The sequence below is a fragment of the Elaeis guineensis genome, chromosome 5, assembly GCF_000442705.2.
Source record: "Elaeis guineensis isolate ETL-2024a chromosome 5, EG11, whole genome shotgun sequence".
In the NCBI taxonomy this organism is placed as follows: Eukaryota; Viridiplantae; Streptophyta; class Magnoliopsida; order Arecales; family Arecaceae; genus Elaeis; species Elaeis guineensis.
Window position 1 is genome coordinate 69,913,752 of NC_025997.2, and position 19,938 is coordinate 69,933,689.

Sequence of the window (19,938 nt, forward strand, 5' to 3'; positions counted from 1 at the left end):
CCGCTACCCTACTCCACTCTCTGCAACAGATTCCACATGGCTCCACCACTCTCTGGCAAGCCACAATGAGGGCCGCTACCTTGCTCCACTCTCTGGCAAGTCACGACAACGGACACCACTCTCCGTAACAAACTCCATGTGGTCCTGAACGGCCCTCTGACGCCACTACTCTCCATAACAAACTCCATGTGGTCCTAAACGGCCTTCTGATGCCACTACTCTCCGTAACAAACTCCGCATGGTCCCGAACGGCCCACTACCAAGTAGTTACGGATGTCGCTGTCAATTAGTTGCACTCTCCATCTATGAAAAGGGATCCCAGATACATTCTTCTCTAAGCTCAAAACTCTATCTCAAAACTCTGCTAAAATTCCCACTTGAGCACTCTATTTCTGTTGAAGCAGAGTATTGACTTGAGCATCGGAGGATCTTGCTGGAGCACCCCCAACTCTGGTTTAGACTTCCCTTGAAGGTCCCGACGGCGGCCATGGTCATCCCAGCTCCAGCTTCTCCGATTTCGATGGAATTCTGCACCAACAATTATAATGAACCCCCATAGGTTTGGGCAATGGTTTTAGGGCCGTAATAAGATCATGCCAGTGAGATCTAATTCTTTGATAGTCCTAACCTAAAATATTTCTAATCATTGGTATATTGAGTCAGAGATCAATGATACTGGTAAGACTGGCATGTCCTATGTATGCTAAAAAATGAGGATGGTTCATCTCATAACCACTTGGTGGTGACACTAATACAAGGATATGGGTGCTCATTAGAAAATGAGTTTACTGAATTGATCTGTGAGAGAATATCAGATGGAGTCTTATTTATAATTCAACTAATATTTCTCTTGTGGGAGTTGTTCGTGATCCTTAGACCTGAGATCACCATGGTACCTTATGTACTTTGATCCATATTTTGGTTCACTACCTAACTTGGTTCTCTAATCCTTGTATGGGGTGTTTTGGATATGGTGAAGAGTGTAAGGAGGTTGTGAGTGATCAATAAGGGATCAGTCACTCCTAATAAGGGGAGCGAACATCCTATGTGATTTCATAGGTCGTTGATTCGAAAGTCTTTGGCTAAAGTAAGATGATAATTAGAAAAAGATTTCTAATGTATCATCAATTGAATCATCACCTTCTAATCAAGATACATAATGTTAAGTAATTGAGTTTGAAATATTTTTATACCCATAGCTCATCTGGGATGTTGTTTGACTGAAGGATTGAATTACACGAGAACATGCCACTGAAAGGTATTTTGATAATTTTTTATCAAAATTTTAAATCTTTCAGATAGTAATGATAAATTGCTAGATGTCAATCTTGACTTGTGAGCTCATCAAAATTAAAAGAATTTAATTCTGAAATCAATTTAGAAGAGTCTAAGTGTTGGGAATAGTGTCCCAAAGCCAATCATCAGCCTGTTGACGATTATGCTCTTTCTTGTATTAGTATATGAATTATAAATAAATAAAAATTATTTTAATATTTTTTATCATAAATTGTTTCATCTTCTAATAAACTGCTGTATTGTGGTGAAGTCCTTAGGACTATTTAGACTCGACAAAAGAGGATTTGTCGTTTAGTCCTTGAACCTGTTCGCGACCAAATGATACATTGTTATCAAGGATAACAATGTTTATCAAGTATAGGTCATTGTGTGCCATATGGGTTGGTTGTCCTCTTAACCAAAGAGTGTGGAGACACTAGTATGGCATACAGGTGAGATGTAAGGATACATCTGTACTGAACGTGACCGACTCCAGAGCTTTTTTTGCTGTCAAAATTTGCTCTGATGGGATATGGGTATAACTGTCCCTCTGACCTAAGACCACCATGGTGACTTGCAAGCAACTCACTGCACTTAGGCACTGGACTATCTAAATTTTTAATTCAGTGACGGAAGGCTGCTGGGTGTAGTCAAGTACTTGACTTGTCGGTGCGTGTGTCAAGATGGGATTGACCACTCTAGTTCAGGAGCTGTGTACAGTCGTATTTCAATTTAGTAAAATCTTGGCCAGAGTAGTCCTAGTGAGGAGTCACAGGACTGTTTGAGTTGAGCATGATTCGGATGATCTAATCAGGGTTGACAGTTTAACCCTGAGTTGTCCTAAACACAGGGGTCAAAAGGATGAATTATATAATAACCATATTCACGTAGGTTCTGAGTGTTGCGATTGCGACTATTCGATCTATCTGGATGTCGGGTATCATTTCTAAATGATCACTTCGATTAGTACAGGAATTGATTCCTGTGCTACCGACTTAGGTTCGAACCTGAGGGGTCACACACATTAGAGGTTCCAATCTTATCTGATGGCTGGTGAAGAGTCCTAATACTCGTGGACTTTGAGTCTTACATATTTGGAACTCTGAGATCGAGAATTAGGATTCTCTAATCATGAGTTCCACACATTTTGGGTACCGGGGTCAAGAGTCCCAATGGTTTGGGACTTTTTGATCAGGGTTTCAAATCGATGGACTCTGATGCCCGATTGCCCATCAAATTTGGATTCAGTATTTATGAGAAGTTTAATTAGTGATTTGATCACTAATTAACTCAATTTGATTAAATAATTATTTTTTGATCAAGTCCAATTGAATTAGATTCTGTTGGGTTTGACCTGATTAGGTTAAGTGTTGACCTAATCGCCAAGGTGGTTTGGTCCCTGATCTGATCAGGAGTTGGGCTTAGTCAATTTTTGATTTGATTAGGATTTTATTGAGCCTAATTTAACCTAATTAAGTTGGGTATAACTTAGTCTAATTGTGCCTAACCTATTTTGATTAAGTTGGCTCAATTAGGTTGAAACCACTTTGACCTCATCTCCCTACGCCACCTCACTTATCTGTGCCCATTTGAATTCATGAGAAACAACTTCTCATGAATTTTCTCCCATGCAGAAGCCTTCCCATGCCCTCCCTTGTGCGCCATTTATCTGGATAAAGATTGGTTTGTTGGCCATTCAAATTCAAAGGATGTTTGAATTTGAATGGGCAACTAATCCATACGCCACCCACCTTATCTTGTGCGCCATTTAATCTACATGAGAAAGAGTTTCACATGTGAATTCTCCATGAACAAAGAACCCACACCTCCTCTCTTCTCTTTTCCAGAGTGGATAAGGATGGGTTGGTTTGCATTTGAATTCAAATTTGATTTGAATTCAAATGAGCAACCACCTATCTTTATCCTCTCACATGGATAAGATGCGTCTTGCACTGTTTTAAAAGAGAAGAGAAGGTGGGGCGTGTGTAGAATTTTTTTGAGAGAGAATAGTGGGTGTGTGGAAGCCTTGTGCATAAGTTGGAAGTTCAAAAACTTTTGAGAGAAAAGAAAAGAAAAGAAACAAAAGTGGGTGCAGGGTTTTCAGTGAGTACGCTAGGGTTTCTGCCTAGGGTTCAGGAAGTGAGAAGGTGAGCTATGAGTGTCGTGAGCCCATCAAATTTTAGGGAGAGCTTCATCAACCTCTCAAGCACCTTTGCTAATGATTCAGAGTATCTGAGGAGTCGACAGACATTGATCGAAGGAGTTCGATCAGCATCGATCGTCGAAAGGGTTCTGTGACGAACTAGCATTCGTAAGGAGCCGATCAGACTGGGAGCTTCGTGTGGGTGATCCACGAAGGTTAGACATACTATGTGGCTATATTGCAATGATCGAACCTTTCCAATAGTGATCAGACTGCAGCGATCAACTACCCGCACAAAGATAATGTGTTCTAAACACATAACAGTAAAAGGTTTACTGTAGAGTTTAAAATTTTAAATTTAAATGTATGCTATATATATCATATTTAGATCCTTGTGTAGGGTTAATACATGTTAATTAATTAGATTAATTAATTATTTCCACTGTAAAATTATAATTTTGAAAAAGTTTTAAAATTACCATTTTATCCCTGCATTGAATTCACTTCAAATGGTATCAAAGCGGGTTTTAAAATATGATATACATTTGCATGCGTAGATTAAGTAGTAATCTAAAAATTTAAATTTAAAATTTAAAATTTAAAATTTGAAATTTGAATTTTGAAATTTATTTGAAATTCAAAATTCAAAAATTTAAAATTCAAAATTTGAAATTTGAATTTTGAAATTCAAAATTAAAAATTTAAAAATTTGAAATTCAAAATTTGAAATTCAAAATTTTAAAATTTAAAATTTATTTGAAATTTGAAATTTAAAAGTTGAAATTTAAATTTTAAAATTGGTATATTTAGATATACTTGATCCAAGTAGCAAGTAGTCTAATTGGGTTGGTTGCCATGGTCGTCCGGTCATAGGAGAAAAGAAGGGTTTAAAGGCCCTCTCCTCTCATTCGATGGGGTTCTCTTATGGCGGTAGGGGTGCCGATGCGATTATATCCCATGCAGACGAAGCAGCGAAAGGACTTTATTGTAAAGGTTCAATTGTAAAATTTATCATGAATGTGTTAGATTAGATCTAAAAGAATATTCATGATTTATTTTGATTAAGTTATTTTCTGTTATGTAATTAGCAATAGGATTGCTGTTTATGAAATGTACTGATCCATTTGTGAAATGAGTCAACACATTTGGTGAACAAAAAATAAAACTTTTTAAATTTGAAAATTATTTTCGAAATACCAAATCTTGACCCATCAGCCCAAATACTTAATTAAAAGAATTAAGTGTTGTCTAGTTGGTCTAGAATTGTGAATTATGACCTAAGATAATTGCATAAACCTGTGGGTTAATGGGTTAGATGGATTAGGTCCATAATTGTGTTGGACCTAAGGTTAGCTTAAAGAAATAAACTAAATTAGAGTAATTGGTCAAATCTAATCAAAAGTTGAATTAGATTAGGTCAAGGACACTCTAGACTCAACTCCAATAGTTGCAGTTGAATGGGTCCATGTCTTTAACTAGACCAAGATGGACTTAATTCATGGCTACGTGGTGGAACCCTATTTACTAAGTTGATCAAATTAAAACTAATGAACCGGTTGGTGTTTAAGGTAAGTTCGGCAGTCTGACCAGTGGATTTTAAGTGGGAGCTACTCACATTGATTTGATCTCTGACGAGTTAGTGGCATATCTTCACCACTGATCTCACTTACTTGGCCTTAGGTTTTGATTAGATCACTTGGTGATTAGGACTCACCCATGTCATTAAGTAAATCAGTGTGACTGATTTTGGTGCTCCTAATGCCGGCTTTAATTAAATCCTTTTTAATTTGACTTGGTGAAGTCAGTGGGAGGACTGAAATTGGTTGGTTGATCACTTCTCTTCTATCCTTTAATAAAATCTTCAAAAATTATTAGGTCCTTAAAAATGATTAAGTTATAGTGATAATTAAGTCATAGCCTCCCATTAAGTGAGTGATAATGAGTCCATTAGTTTAATAATCACTGGAGGCCCAAAGGGCTGGTGCTTATTGACTAATGGAATTATCATTCATAATATGATAATTTGGTTGAGTCTTTTTTATGGTGGTCAAGTTGGCCGGCCAAAATCGGACCTGATCATTTATTGGTTCGATTCACCAAATCAAGTCATGTTAATGGTTGGACCTAATCAGATCTTTTCAGCGGAGGCCAAAGCCTACTGATTAGATTCTGGGGCAAAATCCATTACTAGAAGTTGTTTAGAGAAACAACTGGTTATGAACCTACCCATAGATGTGCTGGGAATAGTGTCCCAAAGCCAATCATCAGCCTGTGATGGTTGTGCTCATTTTTGTATATGTACATGAATTATGAATTAATAAAAATTATTTTGGCATTTTTAATCACAAAATATTTCATCTTCTAATGAACTCCTATGTTGTGATGAAGTCCTTAAGACTATTTAGACTCGACAAAGGAGGATTTGTCGTTTAGTCCTTATATCTGTTCGTGACCAAATGATATGTTGTTACCAAGGACAACAATATCTATCAAGCATAGGTCGTTGTGTGACATATAGGTTGGTTGTCCTCTTAACCAATGAGTGTGGAGACACTGGTATGGCATACAGGTGAGATGTAAGGGTACATCTGTACTGAACGTGACCGACTCTGGAGCTATTTTTGCTGTCAAGATTTGCTTCGACGGAATATGGGTATAAATATTCCTTTGACCTGAGACCGCCATGGTGACTTGCAAGCAACTCACTACACTTAGACACTGGACTACCTGAATTTCTAATTCAATGATGGAAGGCTGCTGGGTGTAGTCAAGTACTTGACTTGTCGGTGCATGTGTCAAGATGGGATTGACCACTCCAGTTTAGGAGCTATGTACAGTCATATTTCAATTTAGCAAAACCTTGGCCAGGGTAGTCTTTGTGAGGAGTCACAGGACTGTTTGAGTTGAGCACGATTCGGATGATCTAATCAGAGGTGACAGTTTAACCTGAGTCGTCCTAAACACAAAGGTCAAAAGGATGAATTATACAGTAACCATATTCACGTAGGTTCTGAGTGTTGAGATTGCGACCATTCAACCTATCCGGTCGTCAGGTACCATTGCTAGATGGTCACTTCGATTAGTACAGAAATTGGTTCCTGTGCTACCGGCTTAGGTTCGAACCTGCGGGGTCACACACATTAGAGATTCCTATCTGATCTGATAGCTGGTGAAGAGTCCTTCATGTCTGAGATTCTATGATCGAGAATCAGGATTCTCTGATCATGAATTCCACACATTTTGGGTACCGGGGTCAAGAGTCCCACTGGTTTAGGACTCTTCGATCAGGGTTACATATCGATGAATTCTGATGCCCGATTACCTATCGAATTTGGACTCAATATTTATGAGAGGTTTAATTAGTAATTTTATCACTAATTAACTCAATTTGATTGAGTAATTATTTTTGGATCAAGTCCAATTGAATTGGATTCAGTTGGGTTTGACCCGATTAGGTTAAGAGTTGGCCTAATCGTCGAGATGGTTTGGTCCCTGATTTGATCAGGGGTTGGGCTTAATCAATTCTTGATTTGATTAGAATTTTATTGAGTCTAATTAAGTTGGATTTAAATTAGTCTAATTGGGCCTAGCTTATTTGGTTCAATTAGGTTGGTTTAAATAATGAAACCACCTTGACCCATTCTCCCTACGCCACCTCACTTCCACTGCGCCCATTTGAATTTACAAGAAGGAAGTTCTCATAAATTTTTTCTCACACAAAGCCCTCCTCACATCCTACTTTAATGCACCAAATGAGTGGATAAGGATGATTGGTTGGCCATTCAAATTCAAAACAAAGTTTGAATTTGAATGAGCAACCAATCTTAGTGCCTTGACCTTATCCTCTTTTAACACCCTATTTATTACACGAGAAAATATTTCTCATAAAATCACTCATGCACAAATTAAGCTACACCCTCCTCTTCTCACACCCTTAGTGGATAGGGATAAATTAGTTTCCATTTGAATTCAGAATTTGATTTGAATTCAAATGTGCAATTACTCATCTTTAGCCTCTCACGTGGATAAGACCTTGGTTGTTGTTTTAAAAGGAGGAGAAGAGTGGGGTGTGTGCAAGAAAAATTTTGGAGAGAAAATCTGGGTGTGAGGAATCCTTGTGTGCAAGGTGAAGGTCTATATCCTTCCGAGAGAAAAAGAAAGAAAAGAAAGAAAAAGTGTGCGCAGGGTTTTAGTGAGTTCTTCAGGGTTTCAGCCTGGAGTTCGGGAAGTGAGAAGGTGAGCTACGAGTGTCGTGAGCCCACTAAATTTTAGGAAGATCTTTAACATCCTCTCAAGCACATCTACTGATGATCTAAACCATCCAAAGAATCGACAGACATCGATCGAAGGAGTTCGATCAGCATCGACCGTCGAAAGGGCTCTACAACAAGCTAGCACTCGTGAAGAGTCGATCAGACTGAGAGCTTCATGTGGACGATCCGCATAGGCCAGACATACTGTGTGGCTGCATCATGATGATCAGACTCTCCCGACGATGATCAGATTACGACGATCTACTACCGCACAAAGGTATTGTGTTCTGAACACATTATAGTAAAGTATTTACTATTCAAATTTGAATTTTAAATTTAAATACATGCATGCTATATATCATATTTAGATCCTAGTATAAGATAAATTTTTATTAATTAATTAGATTAATTAATAATTTTTACTGTAAAATAGTGATTTTAAAAAAGTTTTAAAATTATCATTTTACCCCTGCACTAAATTTTCCCCACAAATGGTATCAGAGCAGGTTCTTAAGATATGATATATATATTTGCATGTGTAGATTAAGTTGTAATCTAAAAGTTTAAATTTAAAAATTAAAATTTAAAATTTGAAATTTGAAATTTGAAAGTTGTTCGAAATTTAAAAATTTAAAATTCAAAATTTGAAATTTAAATTTTGAAATTTGAAATTCAAAATTCAAAAAATTAAAAAATTTGAAATTCAAAATTTGATATTTGAAATTTGAAATTTGGTTGAAATTTCAAATTTGAAATTCAAAATTTGAAATTCAAAAGAATTTGAAATTTGAAATTTGTTTGAAATTTGAAATTCAAAATTTTAAAATTTAAAATTTAAATTTTGAAATTGATATATTTAGATATACTTGATCCAAGTAGCAAGTATTCAAATTGGGTTGGTTGCCATGGCCGTCCGGTCATAGGAGAAAAGTAGGGTTTAAAGTCTCTCTCTTCCCATTTGATGGGGTCTCCTATGGCGGTAGGGGTGCTGATGCGATTATATCCCATGCAGATGAAGTAGCAAAAAGAATATTCATGATTTATTTTGATTGAGTTATTTTCTGTTATCTAATTAGCAATAGGATTGCTATTTATGAAATGTGCTGATATATTTGTGTAATGAGTCAACATATTTGGTGAATAGAAAATAAAACCTTTCAAATTTGAAAATTATTTTTGAAATGCCAAACCCTGACCCATCAGCCCAAATACTTAATTAAAAGAATTAAGTGTTGTCTAGTAGGTCTAGAATGGTGAATTAAGACCTAAGACAATTGCATAAACTTGTGGGTCAATGGGTTAGATGGATTAGGTCCATAATTGGGTTAGACCTAAGGTTAGCTTAAAAAAATAGACTAAATTAGAGTAATTGGTCAAATCTAATCAAAAGTTGAATTAGATTAGGTCAAGGATACTCTAGACTCAACTCTAATAGTTGTAGTTGAATGGGTCCATGTCTTTAACTAGATCAAGATGGACTTAATTCATGGCTACGCGGTGGAACCCTATTTACTAAGTTGATCAAATTAAAACTAATGAACCGATTGGTGTCTAATGTAAGTTTGGCAGTTTGACCAGTGGTTTTTAAGCGGGAGCTACTCGCAGCGATTTGATCTCTGACGAGTTAATGGCTTATCCCCACCACTGATCTCACTTACCTGGCCAACCTGGTGAATTAGGCTTTGATTAGATCACTTGGTGATTAGGGCTCACCCATGTCATTAGGTAAATCAGTTTGACTGATTTAGGTGCTCCTAATGCCAGCTTTAAGTAAATTCTTTTTAATCTGACTTGATGAAGTCAGTGGGAGGATTGAAATTGGCTGGATATTTTTTTCTCTTCCATTCTTTAATAAAATCCTCAAAAATTATTAGATCCTAAAAATAATTAAGTTATATTGATAACTAAGTCATAGCCTCTCATTAAGTGAGTGATAATGAGTCCATTAGTTTAATAATCATTGGAGGTCCAAAGACCTGGTACTTATTGACTAATGAAAATATCATTCATAGTATGATAATTTGGTTTAAGTCTTTCTGATGGTGATGAGGTTGGCCGACCAAAGTCGGACTTGATCATTTATTGGTCCAATTCAACAAATCAAATCATGTTAAAGGTTGGACCTAACCAGATTTTTTCAGTGGAGGCCAAAGCCTACTGATTAGGTTCTGGGGCAAAATTAATTACTAGAAGTTATTTAGAGAAACAACTGGTTATGAACCTACCCATAGATGCACATGGGTTGACCAACCAAAGTTGGGCTCGTGTGTAGTCTGTGTGGATTCTAGTACCCACTAAGGAATTAAAGTAATTCCTTGAATTGGAGGTTGAGGCTACCAATTCGTAAAAATACTAGGAAAAACTTTAGACTAAAGTCCAAGTCCTTAGTATTAATAATTTAGGTACTAATATAGGTCTGGTTTTTCTTTATGCAGTTATGGCCACTACCCTGTCGCTCTGATCATTATTAGATAACGACAAGCTCATGGGACCTAATTTCGATAGCTGGTATCGAAAATTAAAAATCATCCTTGAGCATGAGCGGATCCTTTATGTAGTAACGGATCTGGCACCTGAGGAGCCAGCCCTGAACGCTAGAGGGATGGTCCGAGATACTTACCAGAAGTGGCTTAACGACCGCACCACCGTCCGGTGCATAATGCTGGCGGCAATGAATGATGAGTTCAGCCGCAGGTTTGAGAACGCCCAGCCACAGGAGATGCTTCAAATGTTGAACGACTCTTTTGGCACGCCTGACGATGTTGAAAGGCACAAAATTAGTTGTGCCATTTTCAATACTCGGATGAGGGATGGAGCCTCAGTCATTGATCATGTACTGTACATGATCGAAATGATTGAGCATCTAAGTAAACTGGGCTTTCCCCTGCACGAGCAGCTCGGTAAGGATGCGATCCTTAATTCTCTACCCAAGTCCTACCTTCCATTCCTTACTCATTTTCGAATGACAAAGCCTGCAGTGAACTACCACGGCTTGTTGGGGTTGCTGCAGAACTTTGAGAAGGACCACCAGCTCCATAAGGAGTCGATAAATATTGTGGGAGGGTCTTCTTCTGGTTGTCGACACTTTAAGAAAGGGAAGAAGAAAAAGAAGAATAAGAAGGTGCAGCCGCATGCTGGGATGTCTGCACAGGGTCAGACCAAGAAGCACAAGCCCGACCAGAGCCAGACAGAGTACTTCTTTTGCAAGAAGCAGGGGCACTGGAAGAGGAACTGTCCTCTATACATTGCCTCACTAGACTCGAACAGGCCAAAGAAGAAGCAAGGTACTTATATGATAACACCTTGTAATTTTTCCATTTGTGTTACTACTGCCTGGGTATTGGATACCGAAAGCCCTTATCATATTTGCAATTCGATGCAGGGTCTGCAGGTTAGTAGGAGATTTGATGAAGGCGAGAGGTTTCTGAACGTTGGAGATGGAAGCAAAGTTTCAGTTCTAGCATTAGGAATCATGAACCTTGTAATCAATTCTCAAAATATAATTTTGAGTGAATGTCACTATTGTCCAAGCTTTTTGTTAAATATTATTTCTATAGGCTTTTTGGCCATGAATGGTTATCAATTTTTAATAAAAAAAATATTTACAATATCATTTTGAATGGTGTTACAATGTTTGTTGGACAACTTAATAATGGAATTTACTTTCTATCACAACCTGTTAATGTGGTTCAAACCTCCGGTAAATGCCCTAGAATAGATAATGTGTCAGAAGTATACCTTTGGCACTGTAGGCTTGGTCATATCAATAAGAACAGGATAAACAGGTTGGCTCAAGAAGAAATTCTTGAAGTAGGTGATTATGAATCACTTCTAACCTGTGAGTCCTGTCTTCTTGGTAAAATGACCAAGTCACCTTTTACTGGAAAAGGTGAGTGAGCCAGTGAACTCTTGGCTCTGGTACATTCTGATGTATGTGGACCCATGAGCTCAAGTGCAAGAGGTGGATATTTCTACTTCATAACCTTCACAAATGACCTATCGAGGTATGGGTATATCTGTTTAATGAAGTATACGTTGGAGTCATTTAAAATGTTCAAACTATTCCGAAATGAGGTAGAAAAATAAACTGGAAAGTGTATTAAAGCTCTTCGATCTGATCGAAGAGGTGAATACCTTTTCAATGATTTTCTGACATATCTTGGGGAGAATGGGATTCTCTCTCAGTGGACACCTCCTAGAACACCACAGCATAATGGTGTGTCTGAAAGGAGGAATCGGACCTTGTTGGACATGGTTCGATCCATGATGGGGTTTGCTGGTCTGCCGATCTCTCTTTAGGGATATGCGCTCGAATCGGCTTGTTACCTTCTAAACAGAGTTTCGAGTAAGTCTGTAACCAAAACAACATATGAGATATGGATAAGACGTAAGTCAGTACTCTCACACTTTAGGGTTTGGGGGTGTCTGGCTTATGTAAAATGTTTAATTATGGATAAGCTAGGACCTAGGTCTGACAAGTGTAATTTTATAGGATACCCAAAAGAGACCATAGGGTATTATTTCTACCTGACTGATGAGCAAAAGATATTTGTCAGCCTTAAGGCAATCTTTTTGGAAAAAGAGTTCCTTGGTGAAGGGACTGTTGCCTCTAAGGTCGAACTTGACGAAGTTTGACAGGTGGAAAAATCGACACAAGTTGCTGAACCTGAATCAGATTTGATTAGATCAGATCTGGAGCCCATTGTTCAAGCACCCATAAGGCGATCTGGTAGAGTACCACGTCAACCAGACAGATACTATAGTTTCTTGATCCGGGATGACGATCCTATCGAACTTGATGAAAACGATGAGGATCCGATCACCTACATGGATGCAATGCAGTGATCCGACTCTGAGAAATGGCTAGAGGCAATGAAATCCGAAATGGAGTCCATGAAGGTCAACGATGTGTGGACATTGGTTGACCCACCCGAAGGAGTAAAACCCATAGGGTGTAAGTGGCTCTTCAAGAGGAAGAGGGGTGCAGATGAAAAGGTAGAAACCTATAAAGCTCGTCTGGTTGCCGAGGGATATCGTCAACATTATGGTATAGACTATGACGAGATGTTTTCTCCTATGGCAATGCTCAAATCCATTCGGATTATGCTTGCGATAGCTACCCATCTGGACTATGAAATCTGACAGATGGATGTGAAGACAGCTTTCCTAAACGGAGAACTGGATGAAGAGGTGTATATGATACAATCTGAAGGATTCACATCCACTGATGAGTCTAAGGTGTGTAGACTACAGAGGTCCATTTATGGACTTAAGCAGGCATCCCGAAGTGGGAACATACATTTTGATAGGACGATCAAGACGTATGGCTTCGTTAAGAATGGAGAAGAGCCCTGCATTTATAAGTGGGCTAATGGTCCAGTAGTGGTATTTCTTGTATTGTATGTGGATGATATTCTCTTAATCGAGAATGATGTCCCTGCATTACAGGGCATAAAGATTTGGCTGTCGTCACAGTTGTCCATGAAGGATTTGGAAGAAGCTTCCTACATCCTAGGGATGAGGATCTATAGGGATAGATCTAAAAGGTTGCTTGGTTTATCCCAATCTACGTACATAGATACTATGCTGAAGAGATTCAGTATGGAGAATTTCAAGAAAGGCTATCTACCGATAGGCTATGGAATTTCTCTCTCGAAGAGGGATTGTCCGACAATACCTCAAGAGAGAGAGCGTATAGATAGGATTTCATATGCTTCAACAGTGAGATCTATCATGTACGCCATGACATGTACATGACCAGATGTGGCATACTCACTAGGGGTAGTGAGTAGATACCAATCTGATCTAGGAGAGAATCATTGGAAGGTTGTTAAAACCATCCTGAAGTATTTAAGAAATACTAAGGACCAGTGGCTTGTTTATGGTGAATCGGACTTGAGACTTATAGGATTTACAGACTCTAGTTTCCAGTCTGATCACGATGACAGCAAAAGTGTGTCGGGATTTATTTTTACCCTTAATGGTGGGGCTATCTGTTGGAAGAGTTCCAAGCAACACACAGTGGCTGATTCAGTTTGTGAGGCAGAGTATGTCGCTGCATCAGATGCTGCCAAAGAAGCGGTGTGGCTGAGGAGATTCATCACTGAGCTCGGAGTAGTACCCTACCTTGTTGGTCCAGTTCTGCTCTACTCTGACAGCTCTGGAGCCATTTCTCAGGTGAAGGAACCCAAGGCACACCAGCGGACGAAGCATATTTTGCGTCGCTACCATCTCATCCAAAAAATTATGGATCGAGGTGACATCGACCTTTAGAAGATCGACGGAAAGGAGAACCTGGCCGACCCATTCACTAAAGCCATTGCGGTGAAGGAGTTCGACGACTACAAGTCAGAGATGGGTATTAGATACTGCACCGATTGGCTTTAGGCCAAGTGGGAGATTGTTGAGAATAGTGTCCCAAAGCCAATCGTCAGCCTATTGACGGTTGTGCTCATTTTTGTATATGTACATGAATTATAAATTAATAAAAACTATTTTGATATTTTTTATCACAAAATATTTCATCTTCTAATGAACTCCTATGTTGTGGTGAAGTCCTTAGGACTATTTAGACTCGACAAAGGAGGATTTGTCGTTTAGTCCTTAAATCTGTTCGTGACCAAATGATACGTTGTTACTAAGGACAACAATGTTTATCAAGCATAGGTCGTTGTGTGCCATATAGGTTGGTTATCCTCTTAACCAATGAGTGTGGAGACACTGGTATGGCATACAGTTAAGATGTAAGGGTACATCTGCACTGAACGTGACCGACTCCAGAGCTATTTCTGCTATCAAGATTTGCTCCGATGGAATATGGGTATAAATATCCCTCCGACCTGAGACCGCCACGGTGACCTGCAAGCAACTCACTACACTTAGGCACTGGACTACCTGAATTTCTAATTCTGTGATGGAAGGCTGCTGGGTGTAGTCAAGTACTTGACTTGTCGATGCGTGTGTCAATATGGGATTGGCCACTCCAGTTTAGGAGCTGTGTACAGTCGTATTTCAATTTAGCAAAACTTTGGCCAGGGTAGTCTTTGTGAAGAGTCACAGGACTGTTTGAGTTAAGTATGATTCGGATGATCTAATCAGAGTTGACAGTTTAACCCTGAGTCATCCTAAACACAGAGGTCAAAAGGATGAATTATACAGTAACCATATTTACGTAGGTTTTGAGTGTTGCGAATGCGACCATTCGACCTATCCAGTCGACAGGTACCATTACTAGATGGTCACTTTGATTAGTATAGGAATTGGTTCCTATGCTACCGGCTTAGGTTCGAACCTGCGGGGTCACACACATTAGAAGTTCCTATCTGATCTGATAGCTGGTGAAGAGTCCTTCATGTCTGAGATTCTGTGATCGAGAATTAGGATTCTCTGATCATGAATTTCACACATTTTGGATATCGGGGTCAAGAGTCCCACTGGTTTAGGACTCTTCGATCAGGGTTACATATCGATGAATTTTGATGCCCGATTACCCATCATATTTAGATTCAATATTTGTGAGAGGTTTAATTAATGATTTGATTACTAATTAACTCAATTTGATTGAGTAATTATTTTTGGATCAAGTCTAATTGAATTGGATTCAGTTGGGTTTGACCCAATTAGGTTAAGAGTTGACCTAATCGTCGAGATGGTTTGGTCCCTGATTTGATCAGGGGTTGGGCTTAATCAATTATTGATTTGATTAGGATCTTATTGAGCTTAATTAAGCCTAATTAAGTTGAGTTTAAATTAGTCTAATTGGGCCTAACTTATTTGGTTCAATTAGGTTGGTTTAAATAATGAAACCACCTTGACCCATTCTCCCTGCGCCACCTCACTTCCACTGTGTCCATTTGAATTCACGAGAAGGAAGCTTTTATGAATTTTTTCTCATGCAAAGTCCTCCTCACGCCCTACTTTAATTCACCAAATGAGTGGATAAGGATGATTGGTTGGCAATTCAAATTCAAAATAAATTTTGAATTTGAATGAGCAACCAATCTTAGCTCCTGGACCTTATCCCCTTTTAATGCCTTATTTATTACATGAGAAAATGTTTCTCATAAAATCACTCACGCACAAATTAAACCACACCCTCTTCTTCTCACACCCTTAGTGGATAGGGATAAATTAGTTTCCATTTGAATTCAAAATTTGATTTGAATTCAAATGTGCAATTACTCATCTTTCTCCTCTCACGTGGATAAGACCTTGGTTGTTGTTTTAAAAGGAGGAGAAGAGTGGGGCATGTGCAAGAAAAATTTTGGAAGAAAATCTAGGCATGAGGAATCCTTGTGTGCAAGGTGAAGGTCCATATCATTTCAAGAGAAAAAGAAACAAAAGAAAGAAAAAGTGTGCGCAGGGTTTCAGTGAGTTCTTCAGGGTTTCAGCCTGGAGTTCGAAAAGTGAGAAGGTGAGCTACGAGTGTTGTGAGCCCATCAAATTTTAGAGAGATCTTCAACATCCTCTCAACCACATCTGCTGACAATCTGGAGTATCCAAAGAATTGATAGACATCGATCGAAAAAGTTCGATCAGCATCGGCCGTCGAAAGGGCTCTACAACGAGCTAGCACTCGTGAAGAGTTGATCAGATCGGATGCTTCGTGTGGATGATCTACAAAGGCTAGACACGCTGTGTGTTACTGCATCACAATAATCAGACTCTCCCGATGGTGATCAAATTGCGGCGATCTACTATCCGTACAAAGGTATTGTGTTCTGAACACATTACAGTAAAGTGTTTACTGTTCAAATTCGAATTTTAAATTTAAATGCATGCATGCTATATATCATATTTAGATCCTAGTGTAGGATAAATTTTTATTAATTAATTAGATTAATTAATAATTTTTACTATAAAATAGTAATTTTAAAAAAGTTTTAAAATTATCATTTTACCCCTGCACTGAATTTTCCCCACAAGATGCACATGGGTTGACCAACCAAAGTTGGGCTCGTGTGTGGTCTGTGTAGATTCTAGTACCCACTAATAAATTAAAGTAATTCCTCGAATTGGAGGTTAAGGCTACCAGTTCATAAAAATACTGAGAGAAACTTTAGACTAAAGTCTAAGTCCTTAGTATTAATAATTTATGTACTAATAAAGATCTGATTTTTCTTTATGCAGCTATGGCCACTACCCTATTGCTCCAGTCATTATTAGATAATGACAAGCTCATGGGACCTAATTTCGATAGCTTGTATCGAAAATTAAAAATCATCCTTGAGCATGAGTGGATCCTTTATGTAGTAATGGATCCGACACCTGAGGAGCCAGCCCCGAACGCTAGAGAGATGGTCTGAGATACTTACCAGAAGTGGCTCAACGATCGCACCACCGTACGGTACATAATGCTAGCGGTAATGAATGATGAGTTCAGTCGTAGGTTCGAGAATGCCCAGCCGCAGGAGATGCTTCAAATGTTGAATGACTCCTTTGGCATGCCTGACGACGTTGAAAGGCACAAAACTAGTTGTGCCATTTTCAATACTCGGATGAGGGATGGGGCTTCAGTCACTAATCATGTACTGTACATGATCGAAATGATTGAGCACCAAAGTAAATTGAGCTTTTCCTTGCATGAGTAGCTCGGTAAGGATGCGATCTTTAATTATTTTCCCAAGTCCTTCCTCCCCTTCCTTACTCATTTTTGGATGACAAAGCCTGCAGTGAACTACCACGGCTTGTTGGGGTTGCTGCAGAACTTTGAGAAGGACCACCAGCTCCATAAGGAGTCGGTGAATGTTGTGGGAGGGTCTTCTTCTGGACGTCGACCCTTTAAGAAAGGGAAGAAGAACAAGAAGAAGAAGAATAAGAAGGTGCAGCCACATGCTGGGATGTTTGCACATGGTCAGACCATGAAGCGCAAGCCCGACCAGAGCCAGGCGGAGTGCTTCTTTTGCAAGAAGCAGGGGCATTGGAAGAGGAACTCTCCTCTATACATTGCCTCCCTGGACCCGAACAGACCGAAGAAGAAGCAAGGTAATTATATGATAACACCTTGCAACTTTTTTATTTGTGATACTACTGTCTGGGTATTGGATTCTGGAAGCCCTTATTATTGGGAATAGTGTCCCAAAGCCAATCGTCAGCCTATTGATGGTTGTGCTCATTTTTGTATTTGTACATGAATTATGAATTAATAAAATTATTTTGATATTTTTCATCATAAAATATTTCATCTTCTAATGAACTCCTATGTTGTGGTGAAGTCCTTAGGACTATTTAGACTCGACAAAGGAGAATTTATCATTTAGTCCTTAAATCTGTTCATGACCAAATGATACATTGTTACCAAGGACGACAATATTTATCAAGTATAGGTCGTTGTGTGCCATATAGGTTGGTTGTCCTCTTAACCAATGAGTGTAGAGACACTGCTATGGCATACAGGTGAGATGTAAGGGTACATCTGCACTGAACGTGACCAACTCCAGAGCTATTTCTGCTGTCAAAATTTGCTCCGATGGAATATGGGTATAAATATCCCTCTGACCTGAGACCGCCATGGTGACTTGCAAGCAACTCACTGCACTTAAGCACTGGACTACCTAAATTTTTAATTCAGTGATGGAAGGCTGCTGGGTGTAGTCAAGTACTTGACTTGTCGGTGCGTGTGTCAAGATGGAATTGACCACTCCAGTTTAGAAGCTGTGTATAGTCGTGTGTCAATTTAGCAAAATCTTGGCCAGGGTAGTCCTTGTGAGGAGTCACAGGACTGTTTGAGTTAAGCACGATTTGGATGATCTGATCAGGGTTGACAGTTTAACCTTGAGTCATCCTAAACACAGGAGTCAAAAGGATGAATTATACAGTAACCATATTCATGTAGGTTTTGAGTGTTGCGATTGCGACTCTTCGATCTATCTGGATATCGGGTACCATTGCTAGATGGTCACTTCGATTAGTATAGGAATTGGTTCCTGTGCTACCGGCTTAGGTTCGAACCTACGGGGTCACACACATTAGAGGTTCCTATCTGCTCTGATGGCTGATGTACAATCCTACATGTTTGGGACTCGGTGATCGAGAATCAGGATTCTCTGATCACGAGTTCCACACATTATGGGTATCGAGGTCAAGAGTCCCACTGGTTGGGACTTTTCGATCAGGGTTACATATCGATGAATTCTGATGCTCGATTGCCCATCGAATTTGGATTCAGTATTTATGAGAGATTTAATTAGTGATTTGATCATTAATTAACTCAATTTGATTGAGTAATTATTTTTGGATCAAGTCCAATTGAATTGTATTCAGTTGGGTTTGACCCGATTAGGTTAAGAGTTGACCTAATCATCAAGATGGTTTGGTCCCTGATTTGATCAGAGGTTGGACTTAGTCAATTCTTGATTTGATTAAGATTTTATTGAGTCTAATTAAGCTTAATTAAGTTAGGTTTAAATTAGTCTAATTGGACCTAACTTATTTGGTTCAATTAGGTTGGTTTAAATAATTAAACCACCTTGACCCAATCTCCATGCGCCACCTCACTTCCATTGCACCAATTTGAATTCATGAGAAGGAACTTCTCATGAATTTTTTTCTCATGCCAAGCCCTCTCCACTCCCCACTTTAATGTGCCATATGAATGGATAAAGATGATTGGTTGGCCATTCAAATTCAAAATAAAGTTTGAATTTGAATGGGCAATCAATCTTTGCGCCTTATCCCTTTTTTTACGCCCCATTTATTACATGAGAAAAGATTTCTCATGAAATCATTCCATGCACAATTTAAGCCATGCCTCACGCCTTTAGTGGATAAGGGATGAGTAGGTGTCCATTTGAATTCAAAATTTGATTTGAATTCAAATGTGCAATTACTCATCTTTATCCTTTCTTTTAGATAAGACATTTGATGTTGTCATAAAAGGAGGAGAAGAGTGGGGCATGCAAGAAGAAGATTTTTGGAGAAAAATTTTGGGGTGTGAGAAGTCTTGTGCATGAGAAGAAAGTCCATATCCTTCCAAGAGAAAAAGAAAGAAAAGAAAGAAAAATGGGTGCAAGATTTTCGGTGAGTTCCCTAGAGTTTTAGCCTGGGGTTCGAGAAGTGAGAAAGTGAGCTACGAGTGTCGTGAACCCACAAAATCTCAGGAAGATCTTCAACATCTTCTCAAGCATGTCTGTTGATGATCTGGAGCATCTGAAGAATCGACAGACATCGATTGAAGGAGTTCGATCAGCATCGACCGTCAAAAGGGCTCTATAACGAGCTAGCACTCATGAGGAGTCGATCAGACCAGGAGCTTTATGTGGATGATCT